Here is a 25,989-nt window from a genome sequence, read left to right on the forward strand (position 1 = left end):
GAAAATAAAAAGTAAGGATTAAAAAAATCTCTAGGATACTACCACCCTAAAAAAAATCAGGCTTTAATTTTTTTCTCCTTCTCTTTTAATTCTTGCCTTAGGTACTTAAAATTTTTAGTTCTAATCACAGTCTCATACAAATTTTGCATTCTGCTTTTTTTCCCCACCTAATGTTTTATTAAGAGGATTTATCCATGTTGCTATATGATTTTTTAAAAAGATTTATTTGTTTTAGAACATGAGTGGGAGGTGGAGAGGGAGAGAAAATCTCCAGCGGACTCCTCACTGAGCACAGAGCCTGACATGGGGCTCGATCCCACACCCTGAGATCATGACCTGAGCCAAAATGAAGAGTCCCTATGCTTAACCAACTGCATTACCCAGGCGCCCCACTGTATGGTCTTTGTATCTATTTTGAAGAGGGATGTAAGATCAAAGTACCAAATTTATTTAACCACCTTGCTAAAAGATAATTTTTTTTTTAGAAAGTAAAATCAGGACTCAAATACAAAATAAACATGTTAAAGATTTTATTTAGCTTGGTTAATGAGAGAACTAGTAAGATGTCTTTTTTTTTTTTTTAAGATTTTATTTATTCATGAGAGACACAGAGAGAGAGGCAGAGACACAGATAGGGGGAGAAGCAGGCTGCATGCAGGGAGCCCGAAGTGGGACTCCATCCCGGGACTCCAGGATCAGGCCCTGGGCTGAAGATATAGGTGCCAAACCGCTGAGCCACCCAAGGATCCCCAGTAAGATGTCTTAATTGGTTCAAAGGAGACTCCAAAGAATAAAATATAATTAGCTTAGTAGGAATGCTGAAATGTACTTGCTTCATAGATACACAACTGGCAAAATTGGCCAAGAGCTACAGAGTAATAATCTTTTACATTTAGGACTTTATAAGGTACATTTTGCATGTATATGGACAAAAAGCACCTGCATTATCTGTTTCCCTCAGTTTACCTCATGATAAGGTAACCTGAAGAGTTTGTGCCTAGGTAGAAGACCCCATTAGCTGCGGATGGAGCGGTGTATGTGTAGGGGGACTTGTTTCAAAGTCTTTCACGGTGTTTCCTATGCCCTGTTGTTGGATACTTCGGGTATTTCCAATTCTTTGCTTTTACTAAAACAAAAAGCCGATACATCTTAGAATGTGTTGGGTTTTTTTTTCTTTCCTAAGTAGGTTGATTCTGTAGGATAGCATACTAGAAGGGGGATTGTAGGGTCAAAAGATTTTGAGTTCCAATTCACCTTGCCAAATTGTATGAACCTATTTCCCATACACAGAAAACAAACCCCATGGCAGAAAGTATTACCTCCACGGGCTCTTAAAAAGCCCTTAATCTGGGACTCCTGGGTGGCTCAGTGGTTGAGCATCTGCCTTTGGCTCAGGGTGTGATCCTGGAGACCTGGGATCGAGTCCCACAATGGGCTCCCTGCAGGGGAGAAGAAGAGGAGAAGCAGGAGAGCCTGCTTCTCCTCTCTCTCCCTGTGTCTCTGCCTTTCTCTCTGTGTCTCTCGTGAATAAATAAAATCTTTAAAAAAAAAAAAAAAACCTCTATCTTTCTTTTCCAGATGCCCCCTTACCACCCCACCACCCCATCCACTTTTCCCTAATGTTCACTGACAAGAATGAGATCTGTGGAGCATTCATTGGTTTGAGCCAATTGAGGACTCTCCTTCCAGTACTGAGGAGGGGCTTAAACTCCCCTGAAGCCCAGAGTCCCTGAGCCCTGCAACAGACTGGTTCAGGATTCTGTTAATAAAGGAGCCAGGGGTATTCCTGGGCCCAGCTAGAACTGGTTGATGTTGCTACTGACTGTATTTTCATTGTTTTCCTTCGTTGATATCTGAGAAGCATGGTGGTTATATTCACAGCCCTAGGATCCAGGAAAACTGATTCTGCTTCTGACCATCGCTAAGCCTTAAACACCCAATTACGCTGTTTCTGAGGTTTCCCACTCATTGAATGGACTTAGGGTGGGGACCATGGGTCAAAGTGAGCCCATGAATTTTAGGATGACTTTCAGCTCTAAAATTGCAATTATTTTAAATTTGATAATCATGTGAGAGACTTTCTGCAGAAAAGCAGCCACCCCCCACCCCCAATAACCATGATGACAGTTTGACTATAAATAAGCATCCTGTCGACCCCCACTTCTTTCAGGAAATGGCTGACCACAGAAAACCCTCCACCCTTTCCTCTTTTGAAACATCCCCAAACTGCTCACTTGCCCCCTTGCAGCTGACTGAGGATGATGGCCAAATGTATTGGAAGACCAGTGAATCTCCCTCACTCCACTGATCCTACCCTTGTAAAACAGTTTTCAGTAAGACAGCATTTCCTTTTTACTCAATAAAATGTACTCCCCGACACCTTTGAATCCCTGCTGAAACAAGGGTGATGGCAGAAGGATTCTCCTGCTGCAAGTTTATGAATAAGCAAGGTTTGTTAATATTGTGTTGGACCTAGCTTTATCTTTGATACATGGGATGTGTCTCTGTAATGATAATACTCTTAATGTGTGCCTGCTTCCCGGATATGTGGGTTCATTTTGATTGACAGTGTTGGACTACAGTAGTTTCTTAGGTGCCATAGTTTAGGGATTCTCATTCAGCCCTCTAATTAAATTCAGTGAATTAATGAGGGACAGCTGACACCAAAATGGATTAAAGTAAAAATGCCAAGGGCAGCACTCCCCTGGCTTCTACCCAGAGTGTGTCTGATAAGTTCCTCTGAGTTCCCTGAGTTCCATGCATGCATAGGCCAGATTGATGACGGACCCGTCAGAGGCTGAGCTTGCAGCAGCTGCCCCACAGGACACACAGGAAAGCAGCTGTCAGCTTTATTAGGAAGGTAGAAATATTAGCCAGTGGGTATGTAGAACTAGTACACTGTTGGATCTGTATGCTAATTACCACTGTAGTTCGCATGTTTTAAAATTAATTCATACATTTCCGATGGCAGTATGTGCCAAAGATTTAGGGAAATCAATTTCAGTTAACCATAGAGTATATTTATGGTATGCCAGCCTGTGATGAATGCTTTTCTAGGTGTCAGAACCAAGAAAGGCACTGCTGGCAAGGACCTTAAATTCTAGTGGAGACCCAAAACGTGAATGAATAAATAATGTCAAGTATCCAAGTGAGGCTTGGAGGAAAACCATTCCAGGTGGGTGGAACAGTAAATACAAAAGTTTAGGGTGGTGAGTTAGGGGTGCTGGGGAAGACAGTAAGGACCAATGTGAGGAGAACAGAAGTATGAAGGACAGGATTGAGCAGGAGCCAGGTAAGGCAGGGCATTAAATGGCAGGTATTGTGAGTATGATGATATCATTGGTGGATTAGCAGGGGAGTGATGTCTATTTGTTTTTAACAGATGTCTCTGGAGGGTGTCTCCAGGGTGGGCCCAGTCGGTTGGGTGTCTGACCCCTTTGTGGCTCAGGTCATGATCTCATGGGTCCTGGGATTGAGATGTGTCAGGCTCCACGCTCAGAGGGGAGTCTATTTGGATTCTCTCTCTCTCTCTGGCCCTCCCCTTGTTCACACAATCTCTTACACGGGTGTGCTCTCTCTCTCTCAAATCTCTTTTTTTTTTTTTTTTGTAAAGATTTTATTTATTCATGAAAAACACAGAGAGAAAGACAGAGACACAGGCAGAGGGAGAAGCAGGCTCCTCCCAAGGAGCCTGATGTGAGACTCAATCCCTGGCCTGGGATCATGCCCTAAGCTGCTCAACCCCTGAGCCACCCAGGAGTCCCTCTCTCAAATAAATCTTTAAAAAAAAAAAAAAAAAAGTCTGGAAAATGGAAAATAGACTGAAGGAGATCTTGGTAACTAGTCTCCAAAGATGGCCCCCTCTGATTCCTCCACTCCCCTTGAGTCTGGGCTGGTCTTGTGGCTGCTTTGACCTGTAGAAGACAGCAGAAGGGATATTCTGGGACTTCCAAGCTTAGGCTTTAAGAGACTCCCTTCCTCTTAGAACACTAGCTCTTGGGTCCACGTTACAGGCCACACAGAGGAGAATTGAGACCCACAGCCCAGAATCCTGGCTGAAGACCCAGCCAACTGCCAGTACCAACTGCCAGCCAAGTTTGGTGAGTCCCTTGGATATTCTGCCCACAAATGCCCACAGGCCCAGCAACATCACATGAATAGAGGAACCACCTCCCTCAGCTCAAGAAAACCAAAGAATTGTGAGATTTAATAAATTAGTCTTGAAGTAATTTATTTCCTAGCAATGGATAGCTGAAACAAGGGCAAGGGTGGAAGCAGGACACCAACGAGCCAGGTACTGGGGTCATTTAGGCCAGAGGTGATAGAAGCCTTGACCAGACTGGTAGAAGTGAGGAGAGTAAGTAGATTCAGGGTACACTTTATCGATGTAACCTTTAGGCTGAACTGTGAGGGAAAAAGTCAATAGAAAAGCAGCAGCTCCTTGCCTGGCTCTCCGAACTCCAGACCACTCCCTAGAAACAACTATTAAAACTAAGTTCTCACTTTGACAATGATTGCTCTCTCGCACCAGTTGTTCATTCTGGTTTGGTGGTAGTGGTAGTGGTGAGGATTAAGAAAGAAAATAAGGGGCCCCTTGATAGGGGCTCCTGGGTAGCTTGGTTAAGCGTCTGCCTTTGGTTCAGGTCGTGATCTCAGGGTTCTGGGATCCAGCCCCACATTGGGCTCCCTGCTCAGTGGAGAACCTGCTTCTCTCTCTCCCTCTGCCACACCCATGGCTCATGCTCTGTTTCTCTCTCTCAAAAAAATAATATTTTTAAAGGGGGGAGGGGCACTTGGATGGCTTAACTGACTAGTTAAGTATCAAACTCTTGATTTCAGCTCAAGTCATGATCTCAGGGTTGTGAGATCAAGTCCTGCATCAGGCTCCGAGCTCAGCAAGGAGTCTATGGAGATTCTCTGCCTCTCCCTCAGCCCCTTCCCACCTCTGCTGCTCAGTCAGTTGAGCATTGGACTTTTGATTTCAGCTTAGGTTTGACCTCAGGGTCCTGGGATCAAGCCCTGTGTCAAGGTCCACCCTCAGAGGGGAGTCTGCTTGAGGATTCTCTCCCTTTTCCATTGTGCCTCCCCCCTCCAATAAATCTTTTAAAAAATCTCAACAACATAAAGACAAAGGAAATGATTAATAGATGTGACCCTAAAAAAGCAAAACTATATCTTGAAAGATACCATGAACAAAAGACAAGCTATAATGAAGAGAAAATATTTGCAAAATATAAAAACTTCCTATCTTAAATAATATATAAATATAATAAAAATATAAAATAAATATACAATATAGGTAATACATAAACAATTTGAAAGAAAATGAATCTAATAGACACCATTAAACTAAGAATTTCACATTATATTGCTTTGTGTTGATGCCTCACTTTTAGATGTCTTCTCTTGTGGTCTCATCTTCCAGTAGATAGATGTGTCCCACCTTCACAATATGGTGGTCCCAGTTCCATAATGGTCTCTGATCCAGAAGATGAGATAGTTCAAGGCTTCTTTAAAACCTTGGCTGTGGAACTTACACAGTATCCCTTCTGCCATGTTCTGTTGGTTAAAAAAAGTCACATGGCCAGCTCAGACTCAAGCGGATGAAGAAATAGACTCCTCTCACTGGGAGAATCAGCAAAGTAACATCACAAAAGGATAGGGGAAAAGGGAGTTGTAATTCGTTGGGGACTATTACTATAATACTCTACCACATGATGTCCAAAAATGTCTTTCTTCTACCCTCACGACCAAGTAATAGTTTAGTTGAGAATATTATTGTAGATTGCTAATTATTTTCCCTAAGAATGAAGGTATTGCTGCATTGTCTTCTAGTTTCCAGTGTTGTTGAGAAGGGTGATACCATTTTGATTTGTTTCTTTATATGTGATTGCTTTTATCCTTCTGAAATCTTCTAGGGTCTTTTGCTTATCTGTGGTATGATAAAGTTTCATAATAGGCCTAATGTGGGTCTTCTTTTTTTTTTTTTTTTTTTGTCTTTATCTCCTCCTGTTTTGCATTTACTGTGCTGAACTTTCATGTGGAAACGTGTTCTTTAGTTTGAAAGTTTCTCTCGTATTATTTGATAGCTAAATTTTCCACAAATACATTTTCTCATGAAACAAGAGAGTGGCATTGGGGTGCCTGGGTGGCTCAGTCAGTTAAGTGTCCAAATCTTGATTTTGGCTCAGGTCATGATTCCAGGGTTGTGAGAATGAGCCCTGGTGAGCCCAGTGCAGAGCTTTGAGCCTGCTTAAGATTCTCCCTCTGCAACTCCTCTAACTCTGGGAAACGAACAAGGGGTAATGGAAGGGGAGGTGGGCAGGGGCTTGGGGGCACTGGGTGATGGGCACTGAAGGGGGCACTTGATGGGATGAGCACTGGGTGTTATGCTATAGGTTGGCAAATTGAACTCCAATAAAAAATATGCAAAAAAATATTTTTTAATTAAAAAAAAACAAGATTCTCCCTCTCTGCCCACCCCTGCCCTGTGCTCACATGCTCTCTCTCTCTAAAAAAATTAAAAATAAAATAACAAAAGAATGTCATTATTTTATTTTATTTTATTTTTTTTTTGCCAATCTCTTTAATGCCTGGCTTAATAGAAGACAGCTGAATTCTCACATCTACTTCTGTATTCCATCTGTTGCAATATGTTGTTTTGGTTGCAGTATATGAAGAAATTCTGACTAGGCACATTTTAAAAGGAGCTTGTGTCTGAACAGATAGATAGTACAGAAACCAGTATAACTAGAAACCTGGCAACCATCTATTTACCTTAGGACTTTGCTAAATGGGAAATATTATTTTTAAAAAGAGTATACCCAACTTTGCACTGGTAGAAAACAAAACTTGCTTTGTTTTCCTATATAAAAACCACTTAGCACTTCATTTGTGAGTCTGAATGCAGAATTTGGTGAAGACAGCAGTCAGAGAAATCATGAATCCACTTTGTAAATGTAACTAGCCAGGAGAGAATACAAGGTCAGATCATCCCCTGGCTAGTGTGTCACTTGCCATCACAATGGAATCAGATGGGAAAAAACAACAACAACAACAACAAAGGAATCAGATGCATGGAATACCGAATTTCTTCTGCTAGGGATATGAGGGCATGGGTTAGACAGAAGACAGAGAACCTGACAATGTGGATAAGTGTGTTTGGCGAGGTACCCAGTTCATCACAAGCCACTGGGAATTCAACATGGAGGGATGGTGTTAGTTATGCATCACTGTGATCTGGTAGTTATTTTTGCATAAAATGAAGAGCATATCCATACTCTTATTACTAATTCAGAGGACACAACACTATAAGACCAAAGTTATAAACCCCTAAAATTCCCTGCCAAGAGAGTGATTGTTTTCATATACTTTGGTCTGAGCCCATGATTAGTAAGCATATGACAGAGCAGATCAGTGCTCTGCTCTTTCTTTACTGAAGAAAAAGAAGATGCGAAAAGTTGTGCTGAGTTTTTGTCTCTCTCTAGACCAGGATAGAGAAGAAATCCAGAAGAAACCATCCTTTTTATTCTGAAATTGTATCCTACCCCTGCCTTGAAGGAAGTACTAACATTAAATGATGTAGCAAGCTTTTTCTCCCTTGAATCACAGAAGGAGCTCTGAGAGCAGAAACGCAGCAGCGGTGGCTGGGGGAGCTACTGGGGGGTCATTGGCTTTTGAAGTTTGCCAGGTAAGAGCAGAGGATGGCAACAACCCAGACGAAAGCACAGACAAAAAAATAATGGAATCCTACTAAGAAATGAAAAGGAATGAACTGCTGATACACCTAGTGGTACATATGAATCTCAGATACACTGAACGAAAAAAAGGTAGACTTTTATCAAAGAATACATTCTGTTTGATTTTATCTGAAACTCTGGAAAAGACAAATCTAATCCATCGTCACATAGATCAGTGCTTGTCAGGCCTGGGAGGAGGGGAATTGCTTGGGAAAAGGCACAAAGGAAACTTTTGGGGAGATGAGAATGTTCTCTATTTTGATTGTGGTTGCATGGGTATATATATACCTTTGTTGAAACTCATGGAAATGTGTATTATAAATGGATACGTTTTAGTGCATGTAAATTATACCTCAAAAAGTTGATTTTGAAAAAATATATGGGGCTTCCGTTTCCAAACAAGATGAGTAAGTGGATTCTACCCTATTCCTTCTACTTACTACAACCAAAAACTTGACAAAATATGTAAAGCAACTATCAGACTGTTCTGATGGTGGAAAAAAGATAAAACTGGCTAGACAACTTAGGTCTCAAGTGATAACCTAGTTGGGAGACCTCACAAGCTTTACTACTTACTAGATCCTATCCTGGACACCAGAGAAGGTCAAACCCAAAACCATCACCAAAGCACAAAGTCCCAACAAAAGCCCACCCTTCTGGAGTCAAAGGCTGGGAAGGACAGCAATGAAAGACTTTTTTTTTTAAATATATTTATTCATGAGAGACCCAAAGAGAGAGGCAAAGATATAGGCAGGGGGAGAGGCAGGCTTCCTGCAGGGAGACCATTGTGGGACTAGATCCCAAGATCCCTGGATCACGTCCTGAGCCAAAGGCAGACACTCAACCACTTGAGCCACCCAGGTGCCCTGAAAGACCTTTTGACAATACTTGCTCTTTCTTGGGCAAACACCATAAAATAAGCCACAGCCCTCCCTTTTCAGCTGGCTTTGGGGAGGCTGTGGCGTGGAGCCTGTCCACCATCCCTCCTATGTACTACTATGTGAGTAGTCCTCTCCCCTTACTAGTGAGGACTGATGTGGAGCTCTTGTCAGCCAGCCCCATTCTGCACAAATGCAATCAGCGTGAATCCCTCTCTCCCATCCCCATGGAGTGTTGTAACAGCAGGGTAGAGCTCTGTTGCTATCCTTGCACTAAGCAAAGGTAACAGAGGCAGCACCCACCCCGTCACAGCTAGGGTGTGGGGGGAGGGTAACAAAGAAGAGGGAGCTGCAGAAAGAGATTGTTTGAATTTGTATATGAAGTCCAGGGCACACCTACAAGTGACCTATGTGTGAAACCCACCAGAATTAACATAGAAAGCTTTGAGAATTGAACTATGATGTAGAAGACTGTACTGTTTCAGATTGGCCTCTGGGTAGCACACCATAGGGCAGACTAAAATAGGACTGATTTGGGGACTCCTGGGTGGTTCAGGGGTTGAGCGTCTGTCTTTGGCTCAGGTTGTGATCCCGGGGTCCTGGGATTGGGTACCACATCGGGCTCCCCACAGGGACCCTGCTTCTTCCTCTGCCTGTGTCTCTACCCCTCTCTCTGTATCTCTCATGAATAAATAATAAAATCTTTTTAAAAAATAGGACTTATTTAAAACTAAACTGACATTCAAACACAGGCCACAAAAGTGAGCCATGGTTTTCATTTTGAACTTGAACAAGTCAAATACATACGAAAATAGTTTTTAAAAGGAACCACTAACTCGTAATATAATACCCAAAAAGTCCAGGATAAAATAAAATATGCATCATACCAAAAGCCAGAAGAAGGCTGAACTGGAATGAGAAAGGGCAATCAACAGATGGCTAACATATGGTGCCTGGCTGGCTCAGTCAGTATAGTGAGTGACTCTTGATCTCTGGGCCGTGAATTTGAGCTCCATGTTGGGCAGAGCTTACCTTAATTCTAAAAAACAAAAAACAAACAAATGTTAACATCAAGATGACATAGATGTTGGGATTATCTAACAAGGATTTTATTATTTATTTTTAAAAGATTTTATTTATTAGAGACCCATTAGAGATGACAGAGACAAAGGAAAGCAGGACCTTGGAGACAGACCACTAAAAATCCTACAATCTGAACAAAAAAACAACAAATGAACAGAACTTTAGGGGTCTGTGGGAAAATACCAAAATATATGTCTGTCACTGGAATCCCTTAAGAAGAGAAGGAGTGCAGAAAATATACTTAAATAATAGCAGAAAGCTTCCCAAATTTGGCAAAAGACATAAACCTACAGATTAAAGAGGCTGCATGAACCCCAAACCAAGAACTCATAAAAATCCTAAAATAGTGTGCACCTAACAGCCAAATTCACAGACACAGAGAGTAGAATGGTGGTTTCTAAGGGTGAGGGATGAAGGAAACTGGAGATATTTGGTTAAATGTTACAAACTTTTAGAAGATAAATATGTTTTGAGGATCTAACATATAGCAAGGGTGACTATAGCTAACAATACTGTATTATGTACTTGGAAGTTGCTAGGAAAGTAGATCTATAATGTTCTCACCAGAAAAAAAGAGAAGTAGTAATCATGCAAAATGATGGAGGTGTTAACTAACCCTATTGTGGCCATACTTTGCAATATATGTCAAATCATCATGCTGTACACCTAACATTACACAATGTTATATGCTATATCTCAATAAAGCTGGAAAAAATAATGAAAAAAATGAAAAATATCTAGGAACTGTGGGACATTTACAAAAGGTGTAGCATAGGTGGACTGTGGGCTGCCAGGGTTGGTGAAGGATCTCAAGATGGCTGGGTGAAAACTTGCTCTAAAAGCCATCGATTAGGTAGCTTGGGGGAAAATCATACCCCCAAACCAGAAGGCCATTGCTAACTCCTGAAATTGTAGAATGAGCCTCTTACCTCCAGATTGGCTATGCTCCCTGAGAAACCACCTGCTATCAACTGGGCTAACTACAAGGCCAGTGTGATAAAGCCTGGCTTGGTAGATGACTTTGAGAAGAAGCTTCCTTTGCCAGAGGATAAATAAACTGTTCAGGTGGATACTGAAGAAAAAGAAGATGCGAAAAGTTGTGCTGAGTTTTTGTCTCTCTCTAGACCAGGATAGAGGAATATGAAAAAGAGCTAGAGAAGATGAACATAATTCCATTTGATCAGATGAACACTGAGGAACTAATGAAGTCTTCCCAGAAACCAAATTAGACAAGAAATATCCCTATTGGCCTCATAAGCCAATCAAATATTTATAAACTTGAGTTGAGGAGAAAGCTCTGGCCCTCATGTTATAAACACTGGACATTAAAAATAATTATACAGTAAAAAAAAAAGTGCATACATAAAGCAGGAAAACTAGAAGGAGAAGAGAGAGAAAGAAGTAGTGGTAATGGCTTAGAGTTTTCCAGAATTAATGATAGACACCAGACCACAAATCCAGGAAGCTCAGAAAATACCAAGCAGAAGAAACACCAAAAATCTACACCTAAGTGTATCCTATTCAAATTGCAGGAAAATAGGGGTGCCTGGCTGACTCAGAAGAGCATGCAACTATTGATCCTTGGGCTCCATGTTGTATGTAGAGATTACTAAAAAAAAAAAAAAAAAAGTAAACTTAAAAAAGTCAAATTGCAGGAAAACAAAGACAAAGAAAAAATGTTTGAAAGAAGCCAAAGTGGAACAAAATGTACCTTACCTATCAAGGAACAAGGATGAGCATTACATTAGATTTCGCAATTAGAAACCATGCAAGCAAGAAGAGTGGAGTGAAATATTTAAAGTGTTGAAAGAAACCAGCCTACAATTCTATAATCAGCAAAATTATCATTCAAAAGTGTAGGAGAAATAGTCTTAGACAAAAACCAAAGGAAGTTGTGGCCAGTAGACCTGCCTTCCAAAAAATATTAAAAGTTCTTCAGGGAGAAGTAAAATGATTATAGGTTAGAAACTCAGGTCTATACAAATGAAAGATAAAGTCTTTGTGTTTGGGGCACCTGCCTGGATCATTTGATAGAGCATGCCGCTCTTGACCTCAGGGTCCTGAGTTTTAAGCCTCATGTTGGGCATGGAGCCTAATTAAAAAAACATACAGGGCAGCCTGGGTGGCTCAGTGGTTTAGCGCCGCCTTCAGCTCAGGGCCTGATCCTGGAGACCCAGGATGGAGTCCCACGTCAGGCTCCCTGCATGGAGCCTGCTTCTCCCTCTGCCTGTGTCTCTGCCTCTCTCTCTCTCTCTCTCTCTCATAAACAAAATCTTAAAAAAAAAAAAAAAAAAAAAAAAAAAGAAGACCACATTCTGGGCCATAAAACACACCTGAAAAGTTTTGAAAGAATAGAAATCATATGAAGTTTGCTCTTAGACCACAATGGAATTAAATTGGAAATGTATAACAGAGAGATAGCTGGAAAATCTAACATATTTGGAGATTAAGCAACATACTTCTAAATAATGCATGGATCAAAGAAGTCTCAAGAAATATATAAATATTTTGAGTTAAATGAAAACACAACAAAATGTATGAAAAGCCATGCTTAGAGGGAAATTTATTGCATTAAATATGTATATCAGAAAAGATCTGAAATCAACAATCTAAGCTTCCACCTTAATAAACTAGAGAAGGTGTCCGTCGACTGATGAATGACTAAAAGAGATATGATCAGAAAGAATGAAATCTTGCCATTTGCAACAACATGGATGAAACCAGAGGGCATTATGCTAAGATAAGAATAAGAAATAAGAAATAAGTCAGAGAAAGATATGATTTCACTCATGTGGAATTTAAAAAACAAAACATGAACATAGGGAAGAGAAGTAAAAATAAAATAGGATAAAAACAGAGTGGGAGGCAAACTGTAAGAGACTCAACTATAGAGAACAAACTGAGGGTTGCTAGATTGGAGGTGGGCGGGGGTGGGCTAAATAGGTGATGGATATTAAGGAGGACACTTGTGATGAGCACTGGGTATTATATGTAAGTGATGAATCACTAAATTCTACTCCTGAGTTGAAAACAATACTACACTATTTGTTAACTAACTTGAATTTAAATAAAAAATAAAATAGAGAAGGAAGAGCTATATAAGCAGAAGAAAAGAAATAATAAAAAATTAAATCAGAAATCAAGGAAATTGGGGTGGCGGGTAGTTCAGTCAGTTAACTGTCTGCCTCTGGCTCAGGTCATGATCCTATGTCCTGGGTTGGAGCCCTGTGTAGTTTCCTGCTCTGCTGGGAACCTCTTCTCCCTCTGCTCCCCAATCCCCATTCATGCGCTCTCTCAAGTGTTTTCTCTCTCTCTCAAATCTTTCTTTTTTTTGTACATTTTTTTATTGGATTTCGATTTGCCAACATATAGCATAACACCCAGTGCTCATCCTGTTAAGTGCCCCCCTCAGTGCCTGTCACCCAGGCGCCCCATCCCCCCACCCACCTCCCTTTCCACCACCCCTTAATTGTTTCCCAGAGTTAGGAGCCTCTCATGTTCTGTCTCCCTCACTGATATTTCCCACTCATTTTCTCTCCTTTCGCCTTTATTCCCTTTCACTATTTTTTATATTCCCCAAATGAATGAGACCATATAATGTTTGTCCTCCGATTGACCTACTTCACTCAGCATAATACCCTCCAGTTCCATCCACGTCGAAGCAAATGGTGGGTATTCGTAGTTTCTAATGGCTGAGGAATATTCCATTGGATACATAGACCACAGCTTCTTTATCCTTTCATCTCTCGATGGACACTGAGGCTCCTTCCACAGTTTGGCTACTGTGGATATTACTGCTATAAACATTGGGGTGCTGGTATCCCGGCGTTTTATGCATCTGTATCTTTGGGGTAAATCCCCAGCAGTGCAATTGCTGGGTCGTAGGGCAGTTCTATTCTTTGAGGAACCTCCACACAGTTTTCCAGAGTGGCTGTACCAGTTCACATTCCCACCAACAGTGCAAGAGGGTCCCCCTTTCTCCACATCCTCTCCAACATTTGTTGTTTCCCGTCTTGTTAATTTTCCCCATTCTCACTGGTGTGAGGTGGTATCTCATTGTGGTTTTGATTTGTATTTCCCTGATGGCAGGTGATGCGGAGATTTTCTCATGTGCTTGTTGGCCATGTCTATGTCTTCCTCTGTGAGATTTCTGTTCATGTCTTTTGCCCATTTCATGATTGGATTGTTTGTTTCTTTGCTGTTGAGTTTATTAAGTTCTTTATAGATCTTGGATACTAGCCCTTTATCTGATAGGTCATTTGCAAATATCTTCTCCCATTCTATACGTTGTCTTTTAGTTTTGTTGACTGTTTCTTTTGCTGTGCAGAAGCTTTTTATCTTGATGAAGTCCCAATAATTCATTTTGCTTTTGTTTCCCTGGCCTTCATGAATGTATCTTGAAAGAAGTTGCTGTGGCCAAGTTCAAAAAGGGTGTTGCCTGTGTTCTCCTCCAGGATTTTGATGGATTCTTGTCTCATATTTAGATCTTTCAACCATTTTGAGTTTATCTTTGTGTTTGGTGTAAGAGAATGGTCTACTTTCATTCTTCCGCACGTGGCTGTCCAATTTTCCCAGCACCATTTATTGAAGAGACTGTCCTTTTTCCAGTGGATAGTCTTTCCTGCTTTGTCAAATATTAGTTGCCCATAGAGTTGAGGGCCCTCTTCTGGGTTCTCTATTCTATTCCATTGATCTATGTGTCTGTTTTTGTGCCAGTACCATACTGTCCTGATGATCACAGCTTTGTAGTACAACCTGAAATCCGGCATTGTGATGCCCCCAGCTCTGGTTTTCTTTTTCAGTACGTCCCTGGCTATTCGGGGTCTTTTCTGATTCCATACAAATCTTAAGATTATTTGTTCCAACTCTCTGAAGAAAGTCCATGGTATTTTGATAGGGATTGCATTATATGTGTAAATTGCCCTGGGTAGCATTGATATTTTCACAGTATTAATTCTTCCAATCCATGAGCATGGAATATTTTTCCATCTCTTTGTGTCTTCCTCAGTTTCTTTCAGAAGAGTTCTGTAGTTTTTAGGGTATAGATCCTTTACCTCTTTGGTTAGGTTTATTCCTAGGTATCTTATGCTTTTGGTGCAATTGTAAATGGGATTGACTCCTTTTCTCTTTCTTCAGTTTCATGGTTAGTGTATAGAAATGCCATTGATTTCTGGGCATTGATTTTGTATCCTGCCACACTCCCAAATTGCTGTATGAGTTCCAGCAACCTTGGGGAGGAGTCTTTTGGGTTTTCTATGTACAGTATCATGTCATCTGCAAAGAGGAAGAGTTTGACTTCCTCTTTGCCAATTTGAATGCCTTTTATTTCTTTTTGTTGTCTTATTGCTGAGGCTAGAACTTCTAGTACTATGTTGAATAGCAGTGGTGAGAGTGGACATCCCTGTCTTGTTCCTGATCTTAGGGGAAAGGCTCCCAGTGCTTCCCCATTGAGAATGATATTTGCTGTGGGCTTTTCGTAGATGGCTTTTAAGATGCTGAGGAATGTTCCCTCTATCCCTACACTCTGAAGAGTTTTGATCAGGAATGGATGCTCTTTTGTCAACTGCTTTCTCTGCATCTATTGAGAGGATCATATGGTTCTTGTTTTTTTTCTTGTTGATATGATCTATCATGTTGATTGTTTTATGAGTGTTGAACCAGCCTCGCATCCCGGGGATAAATCCCACTTGGTCATGGTGAATCATTTTCTTGATGTATTGTTGGATCCTGCTGGCTAGTATCTTGTTGAGACTTTTTGCATCTGTGTTCGTCAGGGATATTGGTCTGTAATTCTCCTTTTGGTGGGGTCTTGGGAATTAAGGTGATGCTGGCCTCATAAAATGAATTTGGAAGTATTCCATCCCTTTCTACCTTTCGGAACAGCTTTAGGAGAATAGGTATTATTTCTTCTTTAAACGTTTGATAGAATTCCCCTGGAAAGCCATCTGGCCCTGGACTTTTGTGTCTTGGGAGGTTTTTGATGACTGCTTCAATTTCCTCCTGATTATTGGCCTGTTCAGGTTTTCTATTTCTTCCTGTTCCAGTTTTGGTAGTTTTTGGTTTTCCAGATATGCGTCCATCTCAAATAAATCTTTAAAAAAATAGAAATCAATGAAATTGAAAATAGGAGATCAGTAGAGATCAAAACTGAAACTGGTTCTTTGGGGAAAAAAATAATTAAAATTCATAAGCCTCCCAAGCTAACCAAGAAAAAAGAAAGAACAAATTACAAATATCAGACATGAAGGAGGGGTCGTTGAAAGGATAATAAAGGAATATTATGAAGAGCTTTATGCCCATAAATTTGTTAACGTAGATGAAGTGGGCCAATTCCTTGAAAGACACAAACCACCTAAACTCATAAAAGGAGAAATAATTTGAATAGGCCAATATTTACTAAAGAAATAGACAAAAACCATATTAAGACATTTATAAGGAAGGAATATTACAGACCAATATCTTTCATGAATGTAGATGCAAAAATACTCAAAAAATATTAGCAAATCAAATCTAGCAATATATAAAAAAGACTTACACAACCTGACCAAATAAGACTTATTCTAGGTATGGAAATCTGATTCGGTCATTCAACATGATCACATTAACAGGCTGAAGGAGAAAAATCATGATCTATCAGTAGATGCAGAAAAAGCGTTTGACAAAATCCAACACCCGTTCATTATAAAAACTTTCAACTTATGGTTAATAGGGAACATTCTCAAACATTGATAGAGAATGTTTACCATAATCCTATGGTTAGCATCATATTTATTGGAGAGACACTGGATACTTTCCCCCTTAAGTTAAGAATATGTGAAGTTGTCCCCTCTCACCACTCCTATTCAACGTTGGACTGAAGTTCTAGTTAATTCAGTAAGAAAAGAAAGTATATATATGCAGGGGGAGGGCATAAATAAAACTGTCTTTGTGCATGGTGGACATGGCTGTCTATGTATAAAATCCCAGAAATTTGACCAAAAAAATCTGGAAATATTAAGTGATTATAAGAAGGTCACAGGATATAAAGTTAGTATGTAAAGGTCAGTTGCTTTCCATTGCCAGCAATGAGTAGTTGGAAACACAATACCATTTACATTAGCAGCAAAAATAATGAAATGTGGAGGCATCTGTCCAACAAAATAGGTATAAGCTTTATATAAAGAAGATTATAAAACTCCAATGAAAGGAATCAAAGATATAAATAAATGTAGAAGAGAGTTCGTGTGCATGGATAGACAGACTAAATATTTTTAAAATGTCAGTTCTCCCTAATTCCATCTATAAATTCAACATAATCCCAATGAAAACCCAGTAAGCTTTTTTTTTTCATATTGACGACCTAACTTAATATATGAAAAGGCAAAGGGCCCAGAATGGCCAACACAGTACTGAAAAAGAATGAAGTCTTCATTCTGTGAATTCAGACTCTGTGAATTCAGAGGATTCACACTACCCGACTTTAAGGCCTACCATATAGATCTACAGTAATCAAGACAGTGTCACATTGGTGAAAAAATACACAGATCGATCAGTGAAACAGAACAAAGCTCAGAAATAGACCCACACAAATGTAGTCAACTGATCTTTGACAAAAGAGTAAAGGCAATTCAATGGTGAAAGGATAATCTTTTCAACAAATGGTGCTAGAACAATTGGGCATCCATATACAAAAAAAGTGAAGCTAGATTCAGCCCTTATGCTTGTTACAAAACTAACTCAAAATGTATCTTAGAGTATAAAGTACAAAACTATAGAATCTAACATAAGAGCAAATCTGAGTGACCTTGGGTTTGTCAGTTAATTTTTAAATTCAACACTAAAAGCACAATCCATATGAGGCACCTGGGTGGTTCAGTTGGTTGACCGCCTGCCTTCAGTTCAGGTCATGATTCTAGGGTCCTGGAATCGAGCCCCACATTGGGCTTCTGCTCAGCAGGGAGCCTGCTTCTTCCTTTCCTTCTGCCTGCCACTCCCCTTGCTTGTGCACACTCTGTCAAATAAGTAAATAAAATCTTTAAAAAAAATCCATAGGAGAAAAAAATGATTCCATTGGACTTTGTTAAAAGTTAAAACTTCAGCTTTGTGGAAAAATGTTAGGAGATTGGAAAGATAAGCCACTTCTCCAGACTGAAGATATTTGCAAAACATATTTGATAAAGGACTGGTACCCAAACTATGCAAAGAGTATTTAAAACTCAATAATAAGAAAAAAAACCTAATTCAAAAATGGGCAAAAGATCTGAACAGACACATCACCAAGGAAAATATACAGATTGCAAATACGTATATCAAAGATGCTCAATACCATGCCATTAGGGGATTGTGAATTAAAATGAGATATCACTTCATACCTTTACAATGGCTAATATCCACGAAACTGATAATACCAAAAACTGGCAAAGATAAAAAGTGATAGAAATTCTCATTCATTGCTGACAGGGATGCAAAATGGTACAGTCACCTTGGAAGACAATTTGGTAGTTCTTACAAAAGTAAATATATTCTTACTATGCAATCCAGCAGTTGTGCTCCAACATACCCAATTGCATTGAAAAGTTGTGTGTAGGGGCACCTGGGTGGCTTGGGTGGTTAAGTGTCCAACTTTTGATTTTGGCTCGGGGCATGATCTCAGGGTGGTGAGATCAAGCCCCATGTCAGGCTCTGCCCTCAGTGCAGAGTCTCCTTGGGATTTCCTCTCTTCCTCTCCTTCTGCCCCTCCCTCCACGTGTGTGCGTGCACATGCACATGCACTTTCTCTCAAATAATAAATAAATCTTAAGAAAAGTTACATCTACATGAAAAACGTGTGAATGTTTATAGCAGCTTTATTCATAATATCTAAGAACCGGAAACAACCAAAATGTTCTTCATTGGTGAGTGGGTAAGCAAACTATTGTACCCAGACAATGGAGTATTATTCAGCCATAAAAAGAAATGAACTATCAAGCCACAAAAAGACATGGAGGGTCCTTCAATGCCAGGTGAGCTTGGGAAGACAACTTAGGTCACTAGAGGGCTGGAAATGGAGGTACTAAATAAAGCCTCAGAAACCAGAGAATTCGACCTTGGTAAACATTCCTTTTGAGAACCTGCCTCCATTGTTATGTATGTTCTCTTGGACTTTGATGAAACCCAAGTATAAAAGACTTTGTGGCATAGCAAGAACTCAGCCTTTTTCTCTGCTCTGGAAGGAGCTACCTAGAAATAGCAACTTGAGGCCCCACAGAGAACCCTAAGGACAGGAAGAAGCTGGGCCACCCTCAACTGCATCTGCTCTTGCCCTGTGACCTCCTTGCTTCCACGAGATCTACCCTTGGCTAGATCAATGTGAAGTTAGGGTGTACGCCTGAGTGTGTGTTCTCTTCCAGGCAGTCTGGTGTTCCACAGCTGGTCAGAGAGCCATCAGATGAAAAGTGGGAGGGGAGCAGAGGTTCCAGGCAGGAAATGAGGCTGTTTTCTAACCAAGCTCTGCTGTAGCATAGCCCACCAGAAAGAAGACGGCTGACTGACAGGATGAAGAGATGTCATTTGGGGCCCCAGCCTGGAGCTGTGGGGCCTCTGCAACAGCGGGACGCTAGGAAGGCATTTCTTACAGGCTGGAAACGGGGTGGCCACAGGGCAACAATGTAGCTCCAATGGCAGGGGTCGTTGGGAGTTAGGGGCTGCCAGAGCACAGGCATTCAGCTCCCTTCACATGAGGGGCCGCTACAGAGCATTCACGGCCTAAGAGAGGGTGTGACTTCCCTAAGACACACAGCATGTTATAAATTGAGTTAGGCCTAGGACTCAGAAGCCATGGCTCCCTGTTCCCAGCTGCCTGCCTCCCTTCCTCATTCACCCCTTCCTGGGGATGCCCAGTGGTTAAATCATGTTCTGATCATCAAAACAACACATGAGATGAGCACAGTGGAGTACTGGCATGGGGGGAATGGGGGGGGGGGGCAGAGGTAGATCTGCCCAGTGCAGGCAACGAAGGAGCGTCATCTGCACAAAGTTGAAAAACACTAATGAAACCTCTAAAAGTGAGTCTGCTTTTTATTATCACTCTGCACTGGCAGCTCTCACTGAAGCTGGTGATGAAATTTCTCCTCCCAGTCAAAATATTTTGTTAGTCTACGTTCTAAACAATCACTGCTGTTACTGTAAGGTTGAATATGAGATTAGCACATTAGAAGACAACATGAACTATGATAAACACTGGGTTCGACACAGAAGGTAGTCCAGAAAACCCCATTGTACACTTGGCTCCCAACATACCCAGAATCAACCACAGACATTGGCTTCAAGTTTAGTAACAGCTGGGAATGGTTCAACTCAACTTCAGCCGCTGGTGCTCCATGCAGTGCTCCCCAGACCCTTGCATTTAAACAGCAGATGGAGGACAGGCAGCGCCAACTCTGTGACTGCCAGAGGCCAAAGCCGAGCTCCAGGAGCCTCACACTGGCCTGTGCACATCACACACTCTGACCACCATGGGTTCACTCTTTTGCAAGTGTTTCTTAATCTGCTCTTTTTCCTTTTTACAAAAAAAAAAAAAAAGTGACTTAAAAGTATTAATTCATTACAATTTTCTTTTCTTATTTACAAAACTATAATTTTGTATGTGTTCAATTTGTTACTTTTCACGGCCGCAATTATATATATATATATGTTCAATAAGAAACTTTCAGTATCTGCTTTTCTTTTCTGCCCATTATCCTTATTATTCATTTTATTTCAGATTATTAATATTAGTAGTTATGTTGCATAGGAGGTGAGGGGGGAAATGGCTGCTGCATGCAAATTCTGTGCCAGGTTGTACTCAGCCCTGATGTCCCCCAAAACTTTGTGCTAACTCCATGAGATGGGCTTTGGTAGCCCATTGAACAGGTGAGGACTGTAAGGCTCAGGATTATGTAGTTAATAAGTGGCAGAAGGAGGATTCAAATCCAAGGATGGCCTGATTCCAAAGTACATATTTGAAATGCCAGTGAATGTTGAGACCCTGCAAGGAGCAAGGCAGGGGGACGTGGGCTGGGGGGAAGGGGTGGGCTATGAAGCATGAGGATATGTGAGGAGTCAGGGAATGGGGAGTTCCAGCCAGAGCTCTATCACTCTCTAGCTGCATGGCCTTGGACAAGTCCCATCTCTTCAAAGGCCATGATGTTTTCTCTCTCTGGAGTTCTCAAAGGTCCACGATTCCACAATCAGACTAAGACAGTGGTCTGGACAGTGAGCTTGGCTGGTGAGTAAGTCTGACTTTTCCCTGCTCCATGTCTAAGAACTAGACCTCAAGTTCTCCTGGTCTGCCCCAGCCTGTACCCTTGGAGGTCCATGTGGCATTATGGTCAAAAACATAAGCCTGGGTACTGGGCAGGGTGACTTTGAGTCCCAGATCCAACATCTCCTTCCCAGATGAGTGACCTGGGACATGTCCCTCCATGTCTTTGATCTCAGTTTCTAAACCACAGAGTAGGATCATCCTCTTGACCTCAAAGGGTAGGTGTGAGAATTAAAACAACAATAACTGATAAGTATTGGGCAGTCCTTATATGCCAACACTGTTCTAAGAGTGTTACACAGATTTTTTCATTAAATCTTCCCAACACCTCGTGAAGCTATTATTTTCATCTACAGACAAGGCAACACAGAAATAGCCTGGTGATGTTACTTGCCCAAGGTCATAACTCTGTTCTGCTTAGCTTGGTGCCTGTCCTGCAGGAAATGATAACTCCATCAGAACTAGTTCTGACAGACCAGCCCCACACTGGCATCTTAACGTTTTTTGGGATGAGGATATGCTCCACAACCGATGTCTAAGAAACATGCCAATCAGTGGGCGGAGGGTGATTAAGTGTCTTCACTGTGGGCTATCCAGTGGTTCCGGTGGTTGCAGTCAAGCCTGATGGAATTTTACCAGCTTGGATCCCTAATTATCACTTAACAAGACTTCTAAAATGACGCCACATGAAAACATAAGGTTAAGTTTACAGTCTATCGCCAGCCAGGTGATGCAATTAGAAGTAAAAATTGCCAGATTCTTCCAAAGAAAGTTTAGACTCTAAATATGAAGAACTTTGATCAAATCGCTAAAAGAGACAATTTTATTAACAAAAGCATACTATTGTCAGTCTTTTTTTTTCTTAAGATTTTATTTATTTATTCATTCATGAGAGACACAGAGAGAGAGAGAGAGAGAGAGAGAGAGGCAGAGACACAAGTAGAGGGAGGAGTAGGCTCCATGCAAGAGCTCCATCCTGGGTCTCCAGGATCATGCCCTGGGCTGAAGGCGGGGCTAAACCGCTAAGCCACCTGGGCTGCCATACTGTCAGTCTTTTAAGGGCATACCTGATATGCTTTTTTCATCAAAAAGCTGTTATTTAAATAAATGGATATAATATTTTCCTTTAAAAAATTATCTTACTATTGATGGTAAAATAGAATCAAGTAACTCCAACTAAACAGTCACTATTCTTCCGATTGTAAGCAACAGAAAATCCACTTGAAACTGACTGTAAGTGATAAAGGTATGTATAGGCTCCTGGGCCTGAAAAGCCTCGGGCAGTTGGCTTCAGGCGCAGCTGGACTGGAGGTACTGAGCTACATCAGCAGTTGGATCTCTCCACCTCCAAGCTCTGCCTTCTCTGCCTCGGCCCCGTTCCCAAGGGAGGCAGGAGGGCTGCCAGCAACTCCAGCCGCCAGCCCTCCCAGGTTTTATGCGTCCAGACTTCTCAGCATTTGGGCTAAGTCCTGAACCTGACTGCCATTGGCTGGGATTGGGTCACATGGCTACCCTGGACAGCTCAGGAAATGGAATGCAGGCATTTCCCTGTCTGGTTACCTTCCTCCCCATGGAGTCAGGGATGGAGTCAGCTCCACTCACTCACTGCACCTGGCTGAGGTGGAGGGAGGAGGCTTCCCCCACGGCTACTAAGGAGAAGTGGATGCTGGGTGACCCCCAAGTAGTAGCCATACTTGAAAGACTAATTGATGGTGATAGAAACGTTCAGAAAGGTGATTCCTACCAGATCGTCCACCTGACAGCTCAGGGGATCCCAGAAAGAAAAAGCACCACTGCCGGACCACCTGTCAGAGCGAGAAGAACCGTTGGAGGTCCCTGGTGTGGTAGGAACAGGAAGCTAGAGACCCAGAGAGGGGGAATGACTGGTTCAAGGCTATAAAACAGCCCACAGGTGGGAATGAAACCAGAACACAAATCTTCCGTATCTTGGCTCTCCATCCAGTGCTCCCAGCTGGCCTGTGAGGGCCAAAGCGGGCTCTGGAAGGGGGCCTCGGCTGGTTCCTTAATCTTGGATGAGAAGCCCCTCCACTTCCCCGGAGACTTTCCTCCAGCAGCCATAATGGAGTGTGTTTGACATGTCTCCCGACACCTGCTCCCTCGTCCCACTCTGCACTGGGGTCCCCCCGTCTGTCTCAGATGCATGGGAGACGGGTGAGAAGTGCCTTTCCCAGTCGTCTAAGGCAGGAAGCGCAGCCCCAGGTTGGTCCCTGTACCAGCTCCAGCTGCCCCCTCCTGTCTGGAGCTCGCGGCGTCCAGCCAGGCGGGGCCTTGCCGGGTTTCCCATGCTCCAAATCTTCACTGGATCCGAGTCTAAGAAAGCTGCAGGTTCTCCATATCTGGTGTTTAAAGCAGGAAACCCGTGGTCTTGAACCTACCCGCCAGGCTGGCTGGGCTCTTCTCTGGGAGGGGCTTGGGTGCCGCAATCTGATTGGATACAGGAGGGAGCCTGTCTCTAAGCTTCGTTTGCATAATCACATCTTATCTAGAAGGTGTGCCTATTGGGTTGGGAGGAGGGGTTCTGATGGAGATTAGGAGGGGGTTAAGCACCCATCCGTCCACCCCTTTGTCATCATCAATTTATTTTTTTTAATTTTTTCTAAATTTATTTGTGATAGTCAGAGAGAGAGAGAGAGAGAGAGAGAGAGAGAGAGAGAGGCAGAGACATAGGCAGAAGAAGAGGCAGGCTCCATGTACCGGGAGCCCGACGTGGGATTCGATCCCGGGTCTCCAGGATCGCGCCCTGGGCCAAAGGCAGGCGCCAAACCGCTGCGCCACCCAGGGATCCTGTCATCACCAATTTAAATTAGAGGAAGCCTACCTTAACTCAATGACAGGGCGCCGGGGGTCCGGACCCAGGTCCCTTAGTTGCTGGGGAAAAAGGGATGGGGGGCGGGGCGCATGGATAGAATCTTCCCAGCGCGTCGGGACCTGAAACAGGAATAACCGAGGGCTGTATTTATGACGTGGAAAGCGGTCAGTGACGTAAGTGAAAAGGAAAAAGATGAGAAACTATATAGGGCATGAGTGTGTGTGTGTGTGTGTGTGTGTGTGTCTAGTAACAGTGGTTAAGAGCTTAGGGCCTGGAGCCAGACCGCCCAGGGTCAGACCTCACCGTCACGTCGTCTTTACCTTGGGCATTCTACTTAAACTCTGTGCCTCCACTGCTTCATCTGTGAAATAGGGCTAAATACTAGGATAAGGTGAGGATCCCAGGGGAGAAGCCACGGCAGGGGCGAGGCAGGTGCCGGCAGACAGTAAGGTCCCAGGGGCGGCCGGCGGCAATCTCGTGGGTCCCGGGCGCAGGGGCCTGGTCCTCCCGGTGAGGGTGGCGCCCGGCCGCGCCCTGCCTCCGGAACCCGGCTCCCGGCTGCCCATTGTTGCGCCTTCCGGGCCTGGCGGGCCGGGGGATCCGCCGCAGCAGCTCGGCCCCCGCGGGGAGGGCATCCGGGCCGCGGCCGCCCTCCCCCGCGCCTTGGCTCCCCGCCAGCCAGGCCCCTCCCGCCGCGAGCGGCCGCCCCGGGACGCGAGCACTGGACTGCGAGTCCTGGGGCCTCGGTCCCACTCGGCCCAGTGCCGTCTCTGGCAACACGGAAGCCGGCGGAGAAGCCCCCCACTAGGCCGCGGGCGGGTTAGTGAGATCGCGCTCGCACCGGGCCGAGCTCCCGGCCTCCTGCACGACTGTCCTCGGTCTTCCCCGGTGAGCTCTCAGCGCTGCTGGCCGCGCCACCGGGAGCCAGCGGGACGGATGCAGCCCTGCTGTCTGGGCCTGGGTGGATTCCTCAGATCAGGCCGCCTCTGCTGCCCGCCTCAACCTTTCCCCAGCACCAGGCAAAAAAACTGGGTGAAAGGGCTGGGCAGCTTTCCCAGGCTGGCAGCCTCCCCAGCCAGGATCTAGAGTCCTTGCATCCTGGCTCTGCGGCTGGCTGAATTGCTGTGTGACCTTGAGCAAGGCCTTCCCCCTCTGAGTCCCAGCCTCCCTCCCCTGGGGGCAGAGAAGGCAGGTGTAGCCTCTCATCCCCGCGGCCCCGGCTGCCTGGCTGGGCTACCCTGGGAAGTTGTTTGATCCCCCGGGCTCAGTTATCTTATCTGCAAAATTGTTATGCCCACGTAGATTCAGCAGACAACACCGGGTCTTCGGATACATCTTTCTTGTCTTTCTGCCACCCTCTGCCCCGTTTCTCGGCTCCGAGGGGGGAGTATGCCACTGGGACTGGCTATTTGAGTCATCCGAGGAGGAGATGGAGCCTCGACATTGTCCCTCTGCACCGGGCAGGACCAGGACCAGCTTCTGATATGGGTTCTCCCCACCCTGCCCTGGGAAGAGGGAGGCCTCTGTGGCCATAGGTTGGCTTTGAGTGCCCATGGTGCAGGAGTGAGCCTCCTGTCAACAGAGAGAGTTGACTCAAGATTTAAGGAGTAAAAAGGAATTGGGGCTTACAAAATTTAGCCTATTCTTAGAGTACCTTCCTGCTGCCTTCCTGTTCCCAGGGCGTCCTCTGGTGTTTATTCCACCTGGCAACCTCTGTCCCTCACGCTGCCTTCCTTCCCCTGAGCCCCTCTCTGTTTTCTCCGGTCTTGTGGCCTGCCACCGGAACCCCCAGCTTTCTGTTACACAGAACAATTGATCTGTTAGGAGTTTCGATGGGGGTGGGGGCTTGGGTACCTCCATGATCGCCATCAACTGCTTCAAAGCCATCTCAAAGAAAGTCACTCCCAAAGAAATCTTAGGAATATATTGTGCTTTTGTAAGCACCCCCCCCCCCCCCCCGCACACACACACACACTCAGCTGCCTCCCCCAGGCTTCTCTCAGGCAAGCTCCTGTGCTCAGATTTGCCCACTTAAATTCATCAAAGGGCTTAGGAGGGCAAAGGGTCTTCCACCAAAGAGTATTGCCTTCCAGGGAAAGGCTGTCAGGAGTATAAAGGCATGTTCGTCCCCATAATCTTCACTAAAATTCTGCCTACTGGGAAATGCTCTTCCGATTTCACAGCAGTGGGATCTGAGCC

General features: G+C 43.5%; 1 protein-coding gene and 2 long non-coding RNA genes across 6 annotated transcripts in view; 2 read left to right on the forward strand and 1 right to left on the reverse strand.

The window, feature by feature from the left end:
* Nucleotides 1-4,233, forward strand: part of FKBP1A (FKBP prolyl isomerase 1A) — a 31,786-nt gene extending 27,553 nt beyond the window's left edge. The window contains exon 4 of the mRNA XM_049100596.1: nucleotides 4,014-4,233. The gene's annotated coding sequence lies outside the window, so the exon portion shown is untranslated. The remainder of the gene's footprint in view (nucleotides 1-4,013) is intronic.
* LOC112673724 (uncharacterized) overlaps nucleotides 1-24,280 on the reverse strand; it is a 46,227-nt gene extending 21,947 nt beyond the window's left edge. For 2 of the 4 annotated variants that reach the window (XR_007405654.1, XR_007405655.1), the window contains exons 1-4: nucleotides 23,800-24,188; nucleotides 17,543-17,690; nucleotides 9,505-9,656; nucleotides 5,391-5,559 (exon numbers count right to left, since the gene is read on the reverse strand). This is a non-coding gene — a long non-coding RNA (uncharacterized LOC112673724). Of the gene's footprint in view, nucleotides 1-5,390; nucleotides 5,560-9,504; nucleotides 9,657-17,542; nucleotides 17,691-23,799 lie in introns of all 4 variants that reach the window. The other 2 variants (XR_007405656.1, XR_003145014.3) reach the window with 2 other exon arrangements.
* An 11-nt stretch (nucleotides 24,281-24,291) lies between these two features.
* On the forward strand, nucleotides 24,292-25,423 carry LOC112673723 (uncharacterized). The gene is made up of 2 exons (XR_003145013.3): nucleotides 24,292-24,678; nucleotides 25,093-25,423. It is a non-coding gene; the product is annotated as an uncharacterized LOC112673723 (long non-coding RNA).
* Nucleotides 25,424-25,989: the final 566 nt, after the last annotated feature.

The sequence above is a fragment of the Canis lupus genome, chromosome 24 (genome assembly GCF_003254725.2).
Source record: "Canis lupus dingo isolate Sandy chromosome 24, ASM325472v2, whole genome shotgun sequence".
Lineage (NCBI taxonomy): Eukaryota > Metazoa > Chordata > Mammalia > Carnivora > Canidae > Canis > Canis lupus.